Source organism: Ornithorhynchus anatinus, chromosome 8, assembly GCF_004115215.2.
Source record: "Ornithorhynchus anatinus isolate Pmale09 chromosome 8, mOrnAna1.pri.v4, whole genome shotgun sequence".
NCBI lineage: Eukaryota > Metazoa > Chordata > Mammalia > Monotremata > Ornithorhynchidae > Ornithorhynchus > Ornithorhynchus anatinus.
The window spans coordinates 43,577,094-43,597,508 of record NC_041735.1 but is presented as its reverse complement, the minus strand read 5'-3'; the positions used below and the strand labels follow the sequence as shown (position 1 = coordinate 43,597,508).

The window sequence follows — 20,415 nt, the reverse complement described above, 5'->3', positions numbered from 1 at the left end:
TGGAACTAGAACCCACGTCCTCTGACTCCCAAGCCCGTGCTCTTGCCACTAGGCCGTGCTACTTCTGGGCCCTTCCTCCTTTGCTATGTGTGGACGTAGTCCCGATGAAACGAAAGCAGAGATTTCAGTAAATCAGTATTGGAACCTGGCAGCAGTACACTCAGGAGCCAGGCTGGTTTTGATAAGGATTGATTTTCAAAGGCTTCAGAACCCTTTTATACATGGTGACACTGATTCTCCACCATATGAAAAGAACCTTGAAGACTGGATGGGGGATTTTAATTACCGGATGTGGCTTTCTATGGGTGGGGAAGGGAAGATATTCTTCGACCCACCCCTGCAGTCCTGATGCGAAGCTCCAAAATGGGAAGGGATTGATGTTCTTCCGAACACAATTGGCCTTCCTTTTGTGCTCCTGCCTAGGATTTTTCAGATAAACACATTCTGGAAAAACAGGGCCCAGGAATGTCAGTTCCTCCTGTAATCATGCTGCAGGAAGCAAGACATTTATATGTCACAGTGGTGAACTCATTAGGCATCACTGCCTCTCTGAGCAAAGAGACAAATGCCTCCAGTGGAATTTCAGACTAGTCAAACAATCCTCTAATAATAATAATGATGGGATTAATTCAGCACTTACAGGTGGCCTAGTGGAAAATCTATAGGCCTGGGAGTTAGAGGATCTGGGTTCTAATCCCTACTCCATGATCTTAAGTTCTCTGGGGGTCAGTTTCTCATGTGTAAAAATAACTCCATGTGGGAGAGGGACTGTGCCTAAACTGATTATCTTGTCTCTACCCCAGTGCTTAGCACAGTGCTTGGCACATAGTAGGTGCTTATCAAATACCACAATTATTATTATTATTATTATTACGGGCCAAGCACAGTGATAACTGCAGGGCTGGGTAAAAGATAAAGAGATAGGATACAGCCTCGGTCCCATACAGGACTCAGATTCGAAGAAGGGGAAAACAGCGCTTTTATCTCCATTTTAAAAGTGAGAAAACAGGAGCCCAGGGAAATTGTCTGCCCAAAACCACAACAGACAAGTGACAGAGCCAGGAATAGAATTCAGGTCTCACGACTACTAGTACCCCATTCTTTCCACCAGACCTCCATTCTCTAATTATAAGGTCACTACACAGAAGACTATCCCAAATGTGAACTACTCTTCTCCGCTCCACAGCATGGAGTGGGGTTCCAAGACACAGTCCTGAACATGAAGGAGAGTCCTGAAAAAATTCTCATGTATTATTACAGATATTTATTTGTAAAATGCTCTGGTTCAAAACTGATTAGAAGCTTTTCTTTAACATATGAAGGTTATTCTACCATCTTTCTAAGTAAGCAGTGCCATGGTGAACCCCGTTTGTATTTCGAATTGAAAAGACACTACAGAGAAGCCGGGGTATTTCAAGAGAAGGAATAGAAAAGAGGTAAAATGAGCTGAAGTGAGTGACAGAAAGCTGAAGTCTTAGAGACGCTTCAGAGTGGGGAGCATAAAATGGGCAGGCCAAAGGCCCTGTCAATACGGTAGCTGGTTTCACTGAAGCCTAGATGTTTTTTTGTTTCTGGAAGCCTACAGCCACCTGCTGGATAGAGGAATTCACTGAATTTTTTCCACATTCTCATCTGGGCTTCTCAATAAATCTGTGTGCGAAGAGATGATCACACAAATTCATCCAGTCTGTAGATTTTGTCTGGCCTCTGCAGATCTATTTAAAGTGCTTTGTAAGTTCTTACCCTCTCTGTATCTCATTGTTTTCCTGGCCAGGCAGCAGCAATTCTGCACCCTCTCCATATCCTTTTCATATCAAAATTCAGAGCCCATTGTGTTCCTAGGTCCATTTATGAAACTTTCTAGTCGATTTTTTAAAACCCCGTGACAAATTTAGAATCCACTGGAATAGTAAGAAAGCAGACGTTAAATTAATCAGAATACCGTCCCCATACAAGACAGTCACTGCCGCGGGAAAACCTTTACGGAGGTAGATTGTCCTTGAGAAATATTTAACAAAGCTACTACATAGAGGTTTTTAAACGATCCATCGGCTTGGTTCGTGAGGGTAGCACAAGAAAACTTGGGAAGATGTCTCCTAAATGGATAATACATATTTTATTTAATGACCTCAGAGTTCAGAATGTAGTACAGTGTTGGGTGGACCAGGAACCCTCTTAGAGTCTCAAAACTAGATTACAATGGCCCTGTTTGCAAGAGACAATATTTTTTGAGAACATTTTTCCAAAGGCAGGTATAGATATCTGTTTTGCATAGCGCAAAACAAGCTTCCAGAAGCATAACAAGCACCTGTGGAGATTGCCCCATACAGAAAAAGTTCACGCTTTTAGAGTCACGAACAACTAGTCCTATGCCTCAAAAATGTGTTGTCAGCAACCTCAAAGTCCACCTACTTGTGGCTAATTTCACTGCAGCTCATACTGGATGAAGTCCTGCAGCTGATGGCCCTGTGATCCTCTTCCTCCTGCCTCTCTCTGGGCTCTTCTATTGCTGTCCAGTACTGGAGGATGGAAAGGGAGAAAAAGTCAGTGGGGGCAGAAGAGAGGAAGTCAAAAAATTTGTAAAAGGTCTTCTCAGGGTGGGCAAATGCGAAGCAGCAGACGAAAGGGAAATCATCTCTTCCAAAGCACGGATCTATATTACAAATTCTTAGCAGGTAAAATAGTCCACTTTCCTAATTCAAAAGGACCTGCCACCTGCTTCAATATTTAACAGCCTGCCCTCAGTGTTTAACTTGAAACCCTAATTCCCTAGCTTTAACGAGGATCATTTAGATCACAGGTTATCAAACTCCTACTGCCCTCCAAACTGGCCTGGTGAATTTTCTGAGAAGATACACAAACTGAGAGCAAGAAATGGGGAATGAGAAAATAGAATTAATAATAATAATAATGTTGGTATTTGTTAAGCGCTTACTATGTGCAGAGAACTGTTCTAAGCGCTGGGGTAGGTACAGGGTAATCAGGTTGTCCCACTTGGCACCCACAGTTTTAATCCCCATTTTACAGATGAGGGATCTGAGGCACCGAGAAGTTAAGTGACTTGCCCAAAGTCACACAGCTGACAGGTGACGCAGCCGGGATTAGAACCCATGCCCTCTGACTCCTAAGCCCGGGCTCTTTCCACTGGGCCATGCTGTTTCTCAATTAGGAACAAGCAGGCTAGAACAAGAAGGTGGAATTACCAGAAGTCAGAAGGAGAAAAGAAAAGAAAAGAAAAGAAAAGAAAAGAAAAGAAAAGAAAAGAAAAGAAAAGAAAAGAAAAGAAAAGAAAAGAGAAAGAAACCCCAGCCTACCTCCTTCTCTGAATTTCTGTGAATTCTAAATTATCCTTTCTGCCATTTCATGTGTGATACAATTGTGGACAGGTTCGGCCATCCCCTGCCCTTCGCTCTTTGTGTCCTCCTAGTTTCACCTACCCTTTTCTTCCTCCATTTCCCCTCTTCCTCAGCTTCAATTTCCTCCTCCTCTCGTCTTCTCTTGCTCCTCTTCCTCTTCCTAGCAAAGGGGCCTTTCCCAGCCCACTAGCTGTCAGGGCCAGTGGGGAAGTGTTGATAAACAATTCAGGCAGCAGAGTGAAGTATGGACCGAAGTGGGGAGAGACTGGAGTCTTGCAGAGGTTGTGTTCCCCACGTTATGACAGCAGCAGTGTGATTGGGAACCATAAATGAAGCAGAGGAATATTTGTGATTGTGGTGGAATACAATAGAATTGGAAATCTAAAAAACAGTAATCTACTATTTTTGAGAAGCAGCGTGGCTCAGTGGAAAGGGCACGGGCTTTGGAGTCAGGGGTCATGAGTTCAAATCCCAGCTCTACCATTTGTCAGCTGTGTGACTGTGGGCAAGTCACTTCACTTCTCGGTGCCTCAGTTACTTCATCTGTAAAATGGGGATTAAGACTGTGAGCCCCACGTGGGACAACCTGATTCCCCTGTGTCTACCCCAGCGCTTAGAACAGTGCTCTGCACCTAGTAAGTGCTTAACAAATACCAACATTATTATTGTTATTATTACTCCTGTTCAATGAATATGCCAAACTTAAGTCTATGCTTACCAACCCCATCTTCTACTTACCAAAGAAGGAGGTATTTCAGATTCCTCAAGGCCTAAGCAATGGGATCTTATTTCTAGACTGTGAGCTTGTTGTAGCAGGGGAATGCGTCTGTTTACTCTTATACCGTACTCTTCCAAGCACTTAGTACAGTGCTCTGCACCCAGTAAATGCTTAATAAGCAAGATTGAATGAATGAATATTGATCATATTGTCATTCATTCATTCAATTCTATTTATTGAGCACTTACTGTGTGTAAAAGCATTGTACTAAGCATTTGGGAGAGTACTATATAACAATAATCAGTCATATTCCTGTCCCCAGTGAGCTCACAATCTAGAGGGACAGACATTAATATAAATAAATAAATAAATTACAGATATACAGATATATAATAATAATACTGTTGGTATTTGTTAAGCGTTTACTATGTGCAGAGCACTGTTCTAAGCACTGGGGAAGATACAGGGTCATCAGATTGTCCCACGTGAGGTTCACAGTCTTCATCCCCATCCCCCTCTTCATCCCCATTTTACAGATGAGGTAACTGAGGCACAGAGAAGTGAAATGACTTGCCCACAGTCACACAGCTGACAGGTGGCAGAGCCGGGAAAACCATGACCTCTGGCTCCCAAGCCCCTGTTCTTTCCACTGAGCCATGGTGCTTCTCTACATATACGCTATGGGGATGTGAGAAAGGATGAATGAAGAAGCAAGTAAGAGTGGCACAGAAGGGAGTGGGAGAAGAGAGCTAGGTCCGGGAAGGCTTCTTGGAGGAGAATTGTAATCATATTGTATTGTATTGCAGAGAAGAATAAACAGACCATCGACCTACGTGCCTTTCTCTTTCATTTCTCCTGGTCTCCACAGACCTGATCTTAGAGGAGTGGTAAGAATAGCAGCAGAGAAGAAATAAAATTTCTCAGAAATTAAGAGAATGACTTCAGCTTATCCTGGACCAATAAGGATGCTGAAACCGGAGAAATCTCATGGACAGAGTGTAGTTGAGAGCCTAAAGCAAAAGATAATATTTTCCCTCCACCTTTTAAGAATATGAGGCAGAGAAATACCATTCTGTTGGCCCATTGGCTCTTTTGGAGGAAGAGTGATGTCTGGCAGAAAAGGAGGGCAGGCAATGCCACTAGAATTAAGTTTATTGATTGGTTTTTCAAGAGGAATGTTTTTAGATGGAGCCATAGACAAATGAAATATATAGAAATCAATCCTGAGATGGGAAGAGAAAAAGGCTCTTTCTTAGGTTTGTTTTAAAAGGATCAGTTTGCTTTCCCATAAGTACTTTGCTATTCACCCCGACGCCACAGTACTTATGAAAATATTCTTATACTCTACTATTTCCTTTATCTATACTCCATTATCTGTCTCACCCGCGGGCAAGGCAGGCAAGGATCATGCCTACCAACTCTGTTGTATTGTACTTTTCCATGTGTTTAGTACAATGCTCTGAAAACAATAAGCACTCTGTATTTACCATTGATTCATTGATGGAGTACAGACCTATAAGTCATTATTCTAACTTCTCAAATGGTTGGACCTTATTTTCTCCTGTCAACAGCATTTTTTTCCTCACCTTCTGCTATCCAATCATTTTCAAGCCAAAATATTTGAAAAAGGAAGACCTTCAGAAGTTCTTGGCCCACTTTCACGTTAAAGGCGCAAGAGTGATAGGCCCACTTCTGATGTTTCCAGCACTTTCCTTTTCTCTACACTCAAATTAAGCCCAAGAACCTTTGAGAAAAAGTGCATCTACTTTCCTTTCACCCCAGGTCTGCCCCCACATAATTCAAATTTTTCTAGTTTTAGACCTCACTTGATTCTTAAGCATCTCTGTACTTCCTGGTTTTTAGACAATCTTCCAGACATTTTCAGCCTTGCTAACACAGTGATGTACAGACCATCCAAATCTCCTAAAAGCTTCACATATGTTCAGTGACATGTTTGAGATTTTGAACCCCTATCCTGGTAAACCTCTTAACAATTTGCGGGTTCCTCATCGTTGTTCAAGTTCCTTGCATTTCCCCTGCAAACTCCCTGACCCCAATCTCTTCACTTCACTATCTCTTATAGATAACCTACCAGACCCTCTGATTTTTGAGGTGGGAAAAGAATAAAATGAATAATTTTTTCTTCCCAATTCCTACCTCTGATAATGCTAACTATATCGACCCCCTGACCTTTACTGAGTCTACAGAATAGATCAAGGGAAATGTTCAGGAATTAAGAATGTTGACATTCCTTTTTAAAGTCATATTTAAACTCTGCAAAACCATGATCGATCCCTGTATCGCCTCTTCATCCCTGAAAATTGCTCTCATTGACATTTGGATACTGCCCATTGAGTTCAGTTTTAGTTACGGTAAAATGCAAGACCACCCAACTTTTTCAGCATTTGTGTCTGGATTGGCAGCCCCTGAAACCCAACAAGAGACACTGAGGAATGCTGATTCTCCACAGATTTCCTTCCAACATAAAGTCTACCTCTTTCCTCCACTGTAAAGTCCTTAAGGGAAGGGAAGATGTGTTTTGCTTCTGATGTTCTCACCCAAGCGTTTATAGTACAGTACTCTCCACAGAGTAGGCACTTATTAAATACCACTGATTGATTGATAATAGATCTCTCTCAGGATATTTAATTTGTTATTTTGGGTTCCTAATGTGCATATTTTGTGAAATATATCTCCCAATTTTAACCTTGCCTCATGATAAATAAAATTAGCATTTGTTTTTTCCCTACATTAACTACTCAATGTGCAATCCCTAAGATTAAATGTGATTACCAAAAAATGATATAGCTTATTCCTGCTGTCCTTTTTACTGCTGCACTACATTTTATAATTACTCAACAGAGAGGTATCTCCAGAAGGCAGTGTGACCCTCAGCAGCCTTTGTTGTGGCTCTAGAGGGATTCCAGCATTGCTTGACTGCAATTGTGTCCTAAAAGTGTAGAGTTAAGTCTATAAGAAGGCTGATGTTCTCTCCCAATTCACCCCACTTGTATTCCCTGGAGCTTTGTTTTCCAAATTATGCCAGATGCTCCAACTTGGATGCAATTTTTAAAAAGAATTCTTTCTCATAGTCCAGCTGTTTATGAATATTGTAGGCACCAGGCTAATCACATATACCCACACACATCACACTTCTTGATTTTTAATATCTTCCAATCAAACAACCAGAAAACATGAAGGGCCAAGAATAAGCCAGAGGCTACTTAACGCTATATAAAACATCCTGGTAATATGCACCCTGTAGACACTAAATGACTTGATCTCCCAGATGGAAGATTTGACAAGATTTCTTCCCCAAATAGAGCTATCATCTATTTGGATAAATTGTAGATTTAATAATTAGAAGTTGGACAATGAAGAGCTTAGCAAAACCCTCTACTATTTAGTCTCCTTCGACCACTGAAGTTCCTCGAGGGCAGTCATCGCAATAAATGCTACTGAATCGATGAATGAATCGATCCCTCAATCAATGGTACTTATTGAGTACTTACTGTTTGCAGAGCACGAATGAACGAAAGCAAAATGAAAGCTGGTGGCAAATTGCTTTTGAAGTATATGCTTCACTTTTAGCATCCAAAGAAGGAGTCAACCTCATCTGTAAACCTCAGAGCAATTACATTCCATTTTCTGGAGACTTCAGCTGTTGAAGTAAAGCACTCTGTTTTCATTGGCAGAGGCGCTTCTTGCTACCTAACCAAGTCAACACACACCTGAGGAGTGTGTGAGACCTTTGAAGAATTGTATGTGAGGGGCCTTATTAGGATAGTGGTAGGGCCAAGCATGCTGGGACAGTGGTATTCGTTATGGGAAAATATGGGAGAGGTGTTGCCTTTTGGAATGGATAACACTGGCAGAAGCAAAATGTGATACAGCAGGGTGGCCCATAACCTGGGGTTTGAAAATCCATTTTGCCTTTCTCAGTGGTAGTGATGGCTGTTTCCTTTCCAAGAGTTTCATGGAGATTGGAAATTGAGATTTGGAATGATGAGGGCTGTAACTCAGTGAGACATTCCTGACATGGGCGGCACCAGACCAGGTATCTCCTCAATAACATCTCTGGACTTCCATAAAAATAGGCCAAGGTAGACTAAGGAAACAGCTCTATTCTAAATTCGGTTTAGCCACCGGAGAACTGTATTTTTTTACCATCTTTTCCCATGACTCTTGTCGAAGAAGGTGGGTAGTTGTGAGGAGTGAGTAAGAGGGGCATTTGAGAGACTCCCACCTTTCCTTTCACCTCTCAGGTCCAGGATCATTTGTATGCAGATTCCTCAGCCACTCCCAGACAAATCCTGGTGATAAGAAAAACAGTTAACAGTTCATTACTTATCCCTTTTCTTATTTAATTGGTAGAATTGTACAAAAGGTTTGAAACAATTGCTTTCTTTACTTTGAGCCACGAAGAAAATTGGGATTTTAATCATGTTAAATAACATATTTAAAAGAGTAGGAAAATAAGTTCTTAGAAGTTTGGATTTTTAATGTTCCCATTACTGCCTCTCTTCCATTAAATTAACATTCTTTACTAAGAAATGTCAAAGGTGTATGAAATGTCAGTAAGAGTCTAGAAAAATCAATAACGGTCATTAACCTAGGAGACCTGAACAACTCTCCGAGATAGTCCTCTGAAAATGAGTCTGCCACAGCTCGCTATTTCTTTGGTGAAATTTTACTCTCCGTATAGCAAGTATTGAGTCGCTCCAGGATCTTTCACGCATTTGGTAATCCAGGAGCTAATGACTGTGCTCTGGAAGAGCATTTACAGAAGACTTGCAGATGATAATAAGCCACTAGACAGACCCAGCCACCACTATGGAATGACAGTGAGCCTAAAAAGACTGAGGCCATTTAGCAGCTCACACCAGGAAAACTAACACTGAAGATTTTCCCAGCCACAGTGAGATGAATGCCGTCAACAAATACTGCTACTTCAGCAACACACTTTCCAAGAACGCCTGGGCAGACAAAGTGGAAAAACAGAAAGATCTTTTGATCTTTCAGTGGATGATAAATATGCTGGAACAGAGGACTGAAATTTCAGGCACAACGGGTAGTCGGTAGAGTTGCATTATTGTCCTTACACAATAAAGCTGTAAGGACCTGGACTTAAAATAGCTACCATATATGACTCCTGGACTATTTCATCCAAATCACAATCTCCACCAAGAGGCCTTCCCTAACTAAATCTCCATTTCTACTACTTACTCTCCCTTCTGCATTGCCCTTTAAGCACTTGATAGTCACCCCAGCCTCAGTCTCACAGCACTTATGTACGTATCCTCATTCCCTGCCATTTTCCTTACCTGTAATTTATTTATTTCAGTCAATCATTTGCATTTTCTGAGCACTTACTGCATGCAGAGCACTGTACTAAGTGCTGGGTAGAGTACAATATAAGAGAGTTGGTAGACATGCCCCTACCCACAAGGAACTTCAGCATAATCTCCTTTTGGCAGGATTCATGTCTACCAACTCTATTACATTATGCTCTTCCGGGCCTTACTACAGTGTTCGGCATACATTCATTCATTCAGTTCCATTAATTGAGTGCTTACTTTGGGCAGAGCACTGTAAGAATACAATACAACAATAAACAGACATATTCCCTGCCCATACAGAGTTTACAGTCTAGAGATAAACTTACAGTCTAGACAGTAAGTGTTCAATAAATACCACCGATGGATTAATAGCAACGGCATTTGTTGAGCACCCTTTCGGAGTGGTGTACTGTATATGTGCATTGGGAAGAACGAAATAATGAAGAGATGTGTCCCCCGCCCAGCAGAAGCTTCCCGTCTAAGGAGGAAGACAGAGAAAAAAAAATTAAAACTACAGAGGTCGAAATAAAAAACTTGAGCAGACATTGACATATGAGCGCTAAAGAGGGTGTTAACAAATTCATGGGTGCTAGAGTTGACGGAGGGGATGATATGACTGAGGCACACTGCTCAAGGACACTCTTCTAATAACTCCTAAAGGAAGTACAGCCAAGTCTCCAACTTCTTTTCCTTCTAAATCAACAATGCAAGGAACTCAAGAGCCTCCCTTAAGAGGTTTTATCAGTCTACAGTTACAGGCTTGAGTAATATCCCTGCTAATCTGTTAGCAGCAGCTGGGAAAATGTCAAGAAATTACTTTCTCAATTGTCTTTGTAAGTATTGTCTGCACTTCATCTGCTGTATTCCCATGGTTAACATACGGGGACTCTGCTCAAACAATGCATGTCCTTCAGCACCCTAGTGTATCTCAAACTCGTGTGACCAGCTCCCAGGGCATGTTAATTAAGATTTTCATGCTCATGGTAGACTTTCTTTGGTAGATGACCATAACCTCTACAAAGCATCATGGTTTCTCTGATAATAAGCACTAATTGCTCCAATTCCCAAGGTCTGAAAGAAAGAAAGAAAGACAGGAAGAAAGAAAAAAAAGAAAGACCAGTGGCGGGGTCTGCTGTTTCCTAAAAGGACTGCTTCTACTCCCTTATTCAGCAAAATTCTAAGTTTTTAAAAAAGTATTTCTCCAGTTTAAATTCCCCAGAGAAGGACTTTGGCTCGTACAATTATAAAGCTCCTAATATTCAGCCTCTGTTTTTCCCCTTCCTACTTTTAGTTTCTTGTAAAACCTAGCTTTCTTGTAGTCTACATTAGTCAGATGCTTGGAGAACAGGAGACTCTCTGCTGAAGTCAGTTTTCTCAGCATCTTTTTGTTTTAATCCATGGACCTCCTGAAATCTAGTGACAGAACAAGAGGCCTAGTTTTCCGTCCGTATTTTAGCTAACCGTCCGTATTTTAGCATTTGACTTCTGTCACCAACTTGCTAGTTAATACACAGCAAATCTCTCAACCTTTGGAACTCTGTAGCCCCATGGGCTATTTATCAACCAACCCCTCCATTGCCCACAGAGGTGTTGTGAAGTTTCATTATTTTTATTTTCTAATCTAAGAAGTGTTTTGAATTGTTTGGAGCCAGGGCAAATAAGTAGAGTTGAGGAGGTCGAATACTTCTCATCTATTTTCCTTTAGAAGAATGTTAGAGGTTAAGCTAGGAGCTCCAGCTCCCGGTGCATCCTCAATTAGTAGAGCTGGGATTAGGACCCAGGTCATCTCACTTCTAAACCAGTACTCTTTCCACTAGACTACACTGCTTCTGACTTGAATAAGGCAATTGAGCTTGGTACTCGTAGTGAGGAATAGTAATAGATAGTTTTTAAGCATCTGCATGCAAAGCAATGTACAGAGCCCTGGGAAAGAAGTACACAGTTGAAATACAGAACTGGTTCCTGGGGCTCGCAACCTAAAATAAGGTTGGGAGGAAGAGGGATTGTCAAAAGATACATAAGCAAAGATGAAACGAACAAAAAACACAAACATGATGATCCTAGTTTGAGGTGATACAACTAAACCTCAATTTCAATCTCATAATAATAACAATAATTATTGTGGCATTTGTTAAGCGCTTACTATGTGCCAAGCACTGTTCTAAGTGCTGGGGTAGATATAAGGTTATCAGGTTGTCCCACGTGGGGCTCACAGTCTTAATCCCTATTTTACAGATGAGGTAACTGAGGCACAGAGAAGTTAAATGACTTGCCAAAGTCACACATCTGACAAGTGGCGGAGCCAGGATCAGAACCCACGCCCTCTGACTCCCAAGCCTGTGCTCTTTCCACTAAGCCACATGGAATGAAAGCTTTCGAGTCATAATATAAATCCTCCAATAAGGGGCCAGGTTGAAAGCTGGGAAGGGAATTGCAGGGAGGGATAGGAGAAAGCTATATGTCCCAGGAAGCATGGGGGATTATTGTCTAAGAAGCAGCGTGGCTCAGTGCAATGAGCCCAGGCTTGGGAGTCAGAGGTCACGAGTTTGAATCCCAGCTCTGCCACTTGTCAGCTGTGTGACTGTGGGCAAGTCACTTAACTTCTCTGTGCCTCAGTTCCCTCATCTGTAAAATGGGGATTAAGACTGTGAGCCTCACGTGGGACAACCTGATTACCCTGTATCTACTCCAGTGCTTAGAACAGTGCTCTGCACATAGTAAACACGTAACAAGTGCCAACATTATTACTATTATTATTACCAACAACTATTGGGATTTTCTGTTCACCTTCCTGGAGTTACAGCCACCTCTGGGTTGGAGCTGAGTCTTTATAAATTGTTGCCTCTCTCTCACCTCCTATTTAGTTTGGAATTTCTCCCTGGCTATATTGTAAACTTGCTGTGGGAAGGGAATGCGTCCGTTATATTGTTATAGTGTACTCTCCTAAGTGCTTGGTACAGTACTCTGCATATAGTGAGTACTCAATAAATATGATTGACTGACTAACTCTTTTAGGTGAAAACTCATACCTGTTTGGCCCTTAATCTGACCTTAGGGCCTGTGGTGAATGTTTCTCTCTCTACTTAATCAATATTACTGGAAAACTAGATTAGGGCAATCTAGGATAGTTCAATTTCAAACCTCTTCGATTTCTTTCCTACTACAGTGACTGGGCCCAAGCCCTTCCTAAGGAGCCTCTTTATCTCACTCAATAATAGTATTTATTAAGCACCTATCAAGTATTACTTATGAAGTATTTATATTCATATTCTAGTAGGGAGACAAATACTTCAATAAGTTCCAGATATGAGGAAGTAATATAGCATATAAGATATGTGCATAAGTGCTTAGATGGCACAGAAGGGTTTAAGTGGCAGTTGGGGAGGATATAAAGTGGGGAGAACAGAGATTAACTGAGGGAGGCAGGCTCTGAAAATATGGAGGTCGGTGGCTGTTAGCTATAAAGCGAGAGGGAGTTCCAAACAGTCGGCAGAGGGAGAGGCGAGAACTAGGCACAGAAATAAGGTAATTGTAGAGGTGCTAAGCGTGGGATCTGGAGAGAGAGAGAGCTGATTAAAGTCTTAAACCAATGATCAGGAGAGCGGAGTGAAGCATGTGAGCTGAAGTGTAATGGGAGACAAGGGAGAGCAAGTAAGAAAGAGTAGATTGTATGTCTTAAAACCAAAGTAAGGAGGGAAATAGGGTGATAGCTAGCTTAAGCGGTGGGATCTACATGAGACTTTTTTAGGATGGGGAAAGGAGGGTATGCTTGAAAGCAAGGAGTAAGGAGGTGACAAAGAATTAAGGGTTGGAGATGGGGGTCAGGGAGGAAAGAAGAATGGGCACTAATGTTTTTACGAAGTGAGACGGTATAGGAACAGTGGTGCCAGTGGATGGGGTAGATTTGCAAAGCGGGCAGAAGATGCACTCTTGTGAGATGGCTGAGAAGTATGAGAAAGTGAATGAAGAGTTGGGAGGGAGCTGGTGAAGTAAGATTTGGGGGAGCTAATGCCTGATGATTTTGATTTTGTCAAAATAATTAGCAGGGTTGTCATTGGCAAAAGATGGAGAAGGGAAGGAGATAGGAACACTGGGGATTCCAGGAAGGAGTTAAAGGTCTGGAAAAGTTGGTGAGGGCAATGAGGGAGGAGAAATCATGTTACTGAGTGGAAGATGGAGCAGAGTAAGAACAGGAAGAGATGATGAATTTGAAGGGGCTGAAGTTGGCCAGGTTCCTGGCTATCTGCTAACAGGACTCCACAGACTGAGTGCAGGGGTGGAAGAAGCACACTGTGGAGATGACCCAGGGCTTGAGAGGTTGATGTTTAGGGATGGATTGGTGGAGGGGCAGGGGTGAAGGATTTGAGTTTGGTGAAGAGGGAGATGGTGATGTTGAGGGCATGGATTGTCTATCAAAAGAAGTGACATTAAGTAAGGCATCCAAGTGGGACATTTTTGACCTGAGATTATGACCTGGGATAAGGAAGAAACAGCATAGCCTAGTGGAGAGAGCAGGGGCCTGGGAGTCAGAAGGACCTGGGTTCTAATCCCTGCTCTACCAAATTGTTTGTTGTATGACTTTGGGCAAGTGACAACTTCTCTGTGCCTCAGTTTCATCAACTGTAAAATGAGGATACCTATTCTCCCTCCTGCTTAAGCTGGGTGTCTCAAGTAGGACAAAGACTATGTCCAACTTAATTAACTAGTATCTACCCAAGCCCTTGCAACAATGTTTGACATGTAGTAAGCACTTCAACACATTAAAAAAGTGAAACAGTATGGTCTATCAGTCAGTGATGTTTATATAGCACTTATTTTGTGCAGAGCACTGTACTGAGCTCTTGGGAAACAATAATACAGTGGCGTTAGTAGACATGTTCCCACTCACAAGGAACTTTCAGTTTAAATGAGGAGACAGACATTTAAATATACAGGCAATAAAATGGACTAGTTGACAGAGCACAGGACGGGAAGTCGGAAGACCTGAGTTCTAATACTGCTATATCACCTACCTGCTGTGTGATCTCGGGCAAGAAAGTTTATTTCTCTGTGCTTCAGCTTCTTCCTCTGCAAAATGGGGATTAAATATCTGTTATCCCTCCTCCTAGACCATGAGTCCCATGTGAGGAAGGAACTTTGTCCAATCTGATGATCCTATATCTACCTGTGTGCTCCTTACTGTCTGTAGAGCACTGTACCGAACATTTGAGAGTACAATACCACGGAGTTAGCAGAGACACATTCCCTATCTACACTGAGCTTACTATCATCAGTATTATATTATTCTTATTATAAGTGGAGGAAATTCATAGATCAGAGGTCTCTGTGGGAAGTGAAAACAATTTTGTAGGTTGGAGGGGAAGGAAGGTCAGGAGGTTGTGCTCAGGGATTAGGACTTTTGATTTAGGGAAGCTAGACATTGTACAGTGACTAGTGAGGAAGAAATCCAGAGTTCTTTTCAAAATGGTGATTGGGCAAGGTGAGATGGAGAAGAAGGTCAACAAAGTTGAATAGTAGGAGGAAGGAGTAGGTCATAAGGAATATCCACATAGATCATGATGTCCCTGAGAGCACCGTGGGAGAGAAAGAAGGTGAGAGGCAATGCGATCTCTCGGAAAACTGGAGGTGGGACAAGAGAGACAATATAGGCTTGAGAATAATTGTAATAGGTGGTAGAGGCAGGTGACATGGGTTTCAAAGGAAGAGAAGGTGAAGGATGGAGGGGGTGGGATAGTGCAAAAGTGGCATTTGGGAGGCCAGGAGCAAGCTAATTCCTCCTCTTCCTCTTGAGGAAGAATTGGGAGAAGGGCAGCCCCTCCTCAGGATAGAGGAGCAGGGGAGACAGCGATTTGGGGGAAGTGATATGGGAGAGAGATTGGGGGGAGAGATTTGATGGGAAAGTGGCAAAGTACAGTTACTGAAACTCTTAGCAGTCTGATCTCTATAGGTGGCTCAGATTTTCTATCAATTATCAGAGTTTGTCCATCCACCTTTCCAGCTTGGTTTTTAAAACTATCCTTGGCCAAAAACCGCTTCAACATCTCAATCTATTTGCTCAGTTTATGTTTCTGAAGAGTTCAAAAGTCAGTCAGGGGAATTTATTTGGAGACCAAGACTTAAAACTTCAAACCCGTAGGGCACAATGCTGTTATTCTTGTTTTGGCCTTTTTTTGTTTTTGTTGCTTTTTAATGGCTCATTATCTCGCTTCCAGCTCTTAATTTTGTTTTATTCATCTACTGTCTCCACTCTGAATCAGCTATTCAAGATACATTTTTACTCCCTGCTGACAGATGGGAATGGAGTTGTAATGTATATAATAAAGACCTCGTTAGGAGAATTTAAATAGCAAATACTATTTCTGTAGGTACATAGCGGCCTGCTTTTATAGTTCATCATTAGCCTTGGCATTGTAGCTGGGCTGTTTTAAGACTTCCCTCAATGTTCCATCTTGTAATTTTTATTTTGTACTTTAAATTCTGGGGTCAATATGTGGGGGAGTAGAGTTAAACAATCATTTTTTATTTGAATTGGTCACTGCTCTTGTTGGGATGTTTAAGTTTTGCATCCTTTATTATGGTGTTATAGCACCACTTTTTTTAAAGGATATTTGAGTGCTTGAAGCTAATTCTACTATATTTACAATAAGAAGTCCTTCCTGCCCAGATGTGAAATGTTTCTATGGGCTGTCTTCAGAATATCAAAGTTTTAGGACTTTACAAATTGGGAAAACCTCTACTAGCAGCACATTTATTTTAGAAGTCTTTGGTTAAGGATGTTTGCGATGGAAAATCTTAAAACACTGGAAGCGGGACCCTGATAATGTTTCATTGAAGTCTGGGTTTTTCACCCTTTCCAACCAGCTTTCCCTGATTAAATTCTAACACCCCGAGTTACATTAACCCATATCCAAATCTAGCATTTATGTATTAATGTATATTAACTCAGCACTTGGGTATAAATGTATATTCAATTATATATTCTGATTACTTCATCTATAGATAACTTCATGTCTGTCTATTCCTTTCAAATGTAAATATAAGGTCTTTGTTGGCATGGAATGTGTCTCTTATTACTGTTATACTTTCCCAAGCACTAAGAAGAGGGCATTACACCCAATTAGCACTCAAATGGTTTGATGATTATTACTAGATGTTTCTTTGTCTTCCGAATGATATTTTCATTTTTTTTTTTCGAAGTAGGATTACAAGAATGGGAAGGTGACTTTACACGCTAGAATTTTACTAGATACCAATGAATACTATCTTTATTTAATCTGGGGAAAGGGTGATGGCATTAAAGTGGATGTGCTCACAAATGCCAGTGCTGTTCCTGTCAGAGGTTTGGCCCTGGCATAGCAAAACAGAATCAGACATATCTGCAAATGATGTTCTGTTACAGTTAGAGCCACCTGCTTAAAACGCCAAACATTTGGAGCAACAGAGGAGATTAGGCAGGTGTGATACTGGGCAGGGGATGGGAAGTTGGTGCAGGCAGTTGGATTTGAGAGCCAGGGATGGAGGGAGAGAGGTTATACAAGGACAAGCTGAAGAGAGCCTGGAGATTTAGGAATGAAGAGAAAATTGAGGGAGACTGCTTTGGAAAATGGGACTCAATGTCTATTTGGGGTTCACATGCTAAGGGAGGGAGGAGAACAGGTAATCCCCCTTTTTAAAGATGAGGAAACTGAAACACAGAGAAATTAAGTGATTTTCTTGAAGTCAGTCCGCTAGACTGTAAGCTCCTTTACTAGCCTATGAGTTCCTTGTGAGGAGAAAATGTGTCTACCAACTATGTTATACTCTTCCAAGTGTACAGTACAGTGCTCTCCACACAGTGATTGATTTACACTGCAGGTGACTTTATTTCTTCCTTTCATTTGAATTAACCAGATATTCGAGATCAAGAAGCAGGTGTTCAAACTTTGTAGAGTGTAATCAGCAAACTAATTTTGTGTTGCACAAGGACACCTGCACCTCAAGTCCTGTGAGAAACTGTGAGCATAATTTGTCTCCTTTAACAGGTTTAAAGGAGCAAAATCAAGACATTCAGGTCATTTGCTTTTTTCTATTAGTATTTAGCATTACTAGTACATTTTGTAATTGCAAAATTCTTTATACTAACTTAGGACATTCCAATTTTTTTAAATTTAAGTACAGAGCAGCTCCCTTAACCGAGCTGTCAGTTGAGCTTTACTCTGACAGTTATTGTTTTTAATTTCATCAAGTTGTTCTAGTCAACCTGCATATCCTGCACACTAACAGAAGGGAGGAAGAGAAGCTCAGAATAGACACTACATCTGTGTTTCTCTGTGTTGTGACTACAACTTTTAAGGCGGATTTTCCCTGTAGACCTCAAGCTCAGTGGCATGACCACATGTTGAAGGGAGTTGGATAAGATGGGAGCATGAGGAAGAAATTGGTAGGAAAGGAAAACCAAGTAGGTGAATGAAAAGAATCTGAATGTGAGGAGTTGGGGTGGAGTTGTGGGAGAAGAACCAGTGGGCATAGACAGAGACATAGCTTCAGACAGGTAACAGCCTCATGTCCTTTTACTCCCACCCCATCCTCTCTCCTTCCATTCATTCTCTCCTCTCACTCTCTGCTCCACTTATCTCTTTACAGTCTCATTCACATGCCATCTTTTATTTGCTTCATGAGAAACTAAAGAAACTAGACAGAGACTCTACTAGCCTGAAGGACCAGGTGGCCTAGTGGAAAGAACACAGGCCCGGGAGTCAGAGGTCCTGCGTTCTAATCCCGGTTCCACTACTTGCCTGCTGTGCGACCTCGGGAAAGTCACTTAACTTGTCTGCGCCTCAGCTTCCTCATATGTAAAATGGGGGATGATCTATTTTCCCTTCCCTTAGACTGTGAGCCCAACCTGAGGTGGGATAACTGGGAAAGACAGGCACTAAAATAAATTACAGCTAGGAGAAAAGAAAAAGGCATATGTACATGAGTCAGTGATTACCTACTAAGGTATGTAAGAAATTTACTTAAGGGCTAAGAAGTTGTGAGTAATTAAGTGACTAGGTAGTGCAGAAGTGCTAAAGAGGCAATAAGGGGCATATAAGAGGGTGGAAAATGGGTTTAGTATTCAAAGTACTAAACTTACTGTGAATACTTAAACTGAAACTTAGTACCACAGGTTTAACTGCCCTAGCCTCCATGGTCACTGGATATAGAGTTTGTGTTCAGTAAAATGGTAATACAGAAAAAAACAATGAAAACACAGCATGAGTCGTGCCATATTTTCTTTCATACCAAGGACAGGGAGACTAGAAGACTGATGCTTCACCAGTTAGCAGTTTTCAATTAGGCAGACTCTTGGGTCATTTACCAACCTTTCCCAGTGTTATTTTACAGAAAACCTGTTTATGTGACTTTAATCTAGTGCTTTTATCAGACCTTCTATCACTGACCAAAAAACCCCAAACAAACCAGAAAGCATTGGAGCTGTCAAAAAGAAAAAAGTTATGCACATTTTTTTTCAAACTGATATTCTTTTGCCTTACGCACATCCAGCCAATGCTACCTAAAGATTAGCTGCAGTAGGAATCGGAACTTAATTCAACCACATAAAATAATGCCAAACTGAGCAACTTCCATTGTGCATCAAGATGTTTTACATATTATTAAATGGAGGTGTGAGTCCCTGATATTTTCAAGCCTAGAATTAATTCCCTCTCCAGTGGTTGCCAATCAAATGCAGAGAAAGTGTCATCCATTCACTAGCAAAATTCTAAACAGGAATACAAATTATTTGTTAATTTAAAACAGCTGAGCTTTCCAAAAACACAGGATTTTATTTAGAGTCTAAACTGTTTTGTTAAGAATGAAGCCCTTGAAACTGTGGCAAAACTCTAAGCTTACTAGTAACGTGAAGACAAATCAATTCTTTTTTAATTCCGTAGCTACGCTTTTTTTATTTCCAAATTACTAGTAAGCTAAATAAGTCCTTAGTGTCCTTTCATTCCACTCAAACCACCCGAGGGTGCATAAATTACTGCCAGGAGGAAGCAGGAAAGGGGATATGTATATGAGTTAGTACTTAGCAGTAGTGTACAAATGACATGCAGATAAATGCTGTGTGAAGCTGTGAATTCTTAAGTTCTTGGGCAGCACAGAAATGGCAAAGTGGCAGTTGTGGGCAAAATTAACAGGGGAGAATTGAAATTATTCAGAGAAGACTTTCTGGAGGAGATGTGATTTGGAAAGGTCTTTAAAGATGTGGCGAGCTGTTGGTGTATCAGATTTGAAGGGGAAGGGAGTTCCAGGAAGTGGAGAGGACATGAACAAGAGGTCAGTGATGCAAGGCAACTGACCCTTATCTCTTCCTCTCCTGTCCCTAGCTGGGTTTAGCCAGAATTCCCCAGTTCCTCAATCAATCGATCAATCTTATTTAGTACAGAGCACTGAACTAAGCACTTGGGAGAGTACAATAAAACAGAATTAGCAGACACATCACTGCCCACGATAAGCTTACAGTCTTGAGGGGGAGACAGACATTTATAGGAGGAGATGCCCCTCAACCTCTCTGTACCCTTACCCGACTGTCCATTTTCCAATGCAGCTGTGCTAGACAATCAATCTATAGCAACTACACAGGTGGAGTTTACTTCTGGTCACCATAAGGCGTCTTTATAGCCTCTGTTGGTGTTCAGCCAGATTCTGCAGTTAACGATCCTTGGCTAGTCAAAATGACCCTTGGTATTTCTCTACTGATTGGGTCACCATTTCTTATCTACGACTATCAGGTTTTCCATTATTCCAACTACTGTTGGCTGCTCCTTTACTGATTGGTTCGTTAAATTGTATTGGCGATGACTGGACTATTCCCCCAGTACCTACCACTCTGTTGCCTGGCAACCAGGGGCTGTGCCATTCTGCTGCTGAACCAGCTGCAAGACGTGCCTAAACAATGTCAGATGCACACGCAGGCATTAGCTCCAGTTGAGCTGCATTCGATTACATAATTTCCAGATTTGGCAGGTTAGTGATT

General features: G+C 41.5%; 1 long non-coding RNA gene across 1 annotated transcript; it reads right to left on the bottom strand.

Moving 5' to 3' along the window:
- Positions 1-2,101: 2,101 nt before the first annotated feature.
- On the bottom strand, positions 2,102-20,189 carry LOC103170257. The gene is made up of 3 exons (XR_486058.3): positions 19,963-20,189; positions 8,321-8,387; positions 2,102-2,519 (listed from the first exon to the last, which is right to left on the bottom strand). It is a non-coding gene; the product is annotated as an uncharacterized LOC103170257 (long non-coding RNA).
- Between the last annotated feature and the right edge of the window lie 226 nt (positions 20,190-20,415).